Consider the following 2,868-nt stretch of genomic DNA (forward strand, 5'->3'; position numbering starts at 1 on the left):
TTTTTGTTTTTTTGCTTTTTGGAGGGGGCAAGGCAGGGCAACTGGGGTTAAGTGACTTACCCAAGGTCACATGGCTAGTAAGTGTTAAGTGTCTGAGGCTAGATTTGAACTCAGGTCCTCCTGACTCCAGGTTTGGTGCTCTATTCACTGCACCACCTAGCCGCCCCCAAGATCTATGGTTTTTAAAGGCTGGGAAAGGAAATACCACCCCAAAGGTTTGGGCTATCTCTGCTTTTTCATTGTTGTTGTTAGTTTGGGATTGGGGTTTTTTATTGTTGGTGGTGTTTTTTTTTGAGGCAATCAGGGTTAAGTGACTTGCCCAGGGTCACACAGCTAGTAACTGTCTGAGGCCAGAACTCAGGTCCTCCTGTCCCCAGAGCGGGTACTCTATCCTTATCTCTGCTTTTGTAAGCTACCTGTGGAAATAGGAAAGTAGCTTACAACCTCATTAGAGCAATTACCTTCATTTCCCATGGATCTTTTCCTTGGTTTACTGATTAGGACAAAAAATATAACAAAGTTGACTTACATGATACCATCAGCTAGATGGATGAGAGCAGGGACCATACCTTACACTCATCTCCCTCCCATTGTGTGTTGTTACAGAAAATACTAACAATAATAGTGAGCATTTGTAGCACTTTAGGTTTGCAAAATGCTTTACAAAGATGATTCTCACAGCGACCTTGTGAGATGAGGTGTTATTATTATTCTCCTTTTACAGATAAGAAAACTGAGGCTGAGAGACCCTTGGCAAGTGTCCTGCAGTTATTAGGATTCTGAGGCAGGATTCACACTCAGGTCTTGCTGACTCCAAGTCCAGAATTCTACTGCACCATCTAGATGGCTAGTTGTTGATTGAAATATAATTGCCAATAAATAATTGAGCTTGCTTCCAAAAATATTTGACTAGAGAAAGAAATGAGATCTGTTTTGAAGATTTTTTCCCTACTTTTTTCTTTCTCATTTGTAAAATCTAAGATCTAATTTACCGTTATGTCAGCCTTGCAGATAAGAACTAGAACTTTCACATCTCTCTCTGTGTCCCACCTAACCCTACCACCTTAAGCTCTTCACAGGGAACAAGACAAACTTCATTAGCATTTCTTCCAGTAGGGGTGGGCTACTCTCTTGTGGTTTCCCTATTGAGGAAGAGTATGGACCATGTAGCACATTCCTGAAGTTCATGTGTGTCTGAAACAGGGCTTGGCAGAGCTTTCTAGGCAAGGGCCCATCCAGGGTCCAGAAGGAGTTTTGTAATTTGCAATATCATCTGGGTGAAACCTATATTAAAATAACCTTCCTGGCCTAAAGCAACATCCACTCTAGGAAAAGACAAGGAACTATGTGAAAGATTCAGGTTGTTGACTACCGTTCCCAAACAAGGACACCTAAAGAGAAACAATGACCTAGAGTGACCACAAGACTTTGGGGCTCCGAACATGGGCCACATTTTTCTAATTTACTACCTACTTAGATTCATCTCCTAAGCCAAACTCCTCTATCCCCCTTGGGGCAGAAGGCAGAAGACCAGAAATCTGGTCAGGCTTCATTCTGCAATTTACATGGTTTATATTCTCCTCCACCCCTTCCTTTCCTCAGGTCCTGGTATGTCAGAGACACTTGGTTTTTATATGGCTCCCAAACACGTGTATTTAGAAGGATCCTAGCTAAGAGCTTTGATTTGGAGAAAGGTAAATCTTACTGAGGCATCCTCCAGGCCTGGAGATGAGACTGGGGACAACTGAGGCAGGTGAAGTCTTCTGGAATGGCACTGTCTGACTGACCCCACAGGCTCTGAAAAGTCAGGAGCCATATTGAGTCTAGGGGCATGTAGAGTACAGAGGGTGTTTTGTGATCTTTTAGGATCCTTCTAGTAAACTCTAAATTTCACGAGGGCAGAAACTGTGACTTAGCTAACCTTTGAATCTCTTCCAATATTATCACAGTGCTCTGCAATGTAGATATCCTATAAATGTTTGCTATTTGCTTGCTTTTTTATTTTTAGGTCTGCAACTTCACTGGCTTAGGGAACTCCCAGTGAGGAATTTCCCTCTACCAATAGAGATCGATAACTTTTGAGACATTGAAACTCAGAAAGTTGCCTGGGACATTGGGAGGTTAAGTAAATTACACAGCCAATATGAATCAGAGGTAGTACTTGAACCTAGGTTTTCCTGGCTCCGAGGATGGTTGTCTGTATATTATGATGCCTCTCCTGGCTGAATTTAATTGAATTTAACTTGTTAGGTTTTTGGTCTATTTACAGAGGCAGTTCGTTTCTCTAAGCTGTCTTTCCAAACTTATTATGTCTTATTCCTTTTTCTGCACTCTTACAATCCAGTCTTCTTGCTGTTACTCATGCCTTTGTATGGCCTGTCTCCTATGCCTGGAGGATACTCCTTCCTCATTCTTCTTCTTGTAATCCCTAGTTCCCTCCATAACCTTTTCTGATGTGCCTCTCTCCAAATAACCTTGAATTTCTCTAGGATACATCTTGTACTATCTTTGCTATTTAGTCATTTCAGTCGTGTACAACTCTTCATGACCCCATTTGGGGTTTTCTCAACAAAGATACTGCCATTTCCTTCTGTAGCTCATTTAACAGATGAGGAAACTAAGGCAAACAGGGTTAAATGATTTGCCCAAGGTCACACAGCTAGGATGTGTCTGAGGCCAGATTTGAACTCCAAAGTCCAGTGTTCTAGCCATTGTGCCACCTAGCTGCCCTGGATTTGGGCAGACAGTATACGTACTTGATATGTTAAGCTTTAACAGGTAAAAGTGCACTAATATGGAGAAAGAGACAGAGACAGAGAAACAGAGAGAGAAGAAAGAGACAGACAGACAGAGACAGAGAGAGAGAGA

Source organism: Petaurus breviceps, unplaced genomic scaffold (genome assembly GCF_028583685.1).
Source record: "Petaurus breviceps papuanus isolate PSGF00001 unplaced genomic scaffold, PetGlider_PUasm1.0 126, whole genome shotgun sequence".
Lineage (NCBI taxonomy): Eukaryota > Metazoa > Chordata > Mammalia > Diprotodontia > Petauridae > Petaurus > Petaurus breviceps.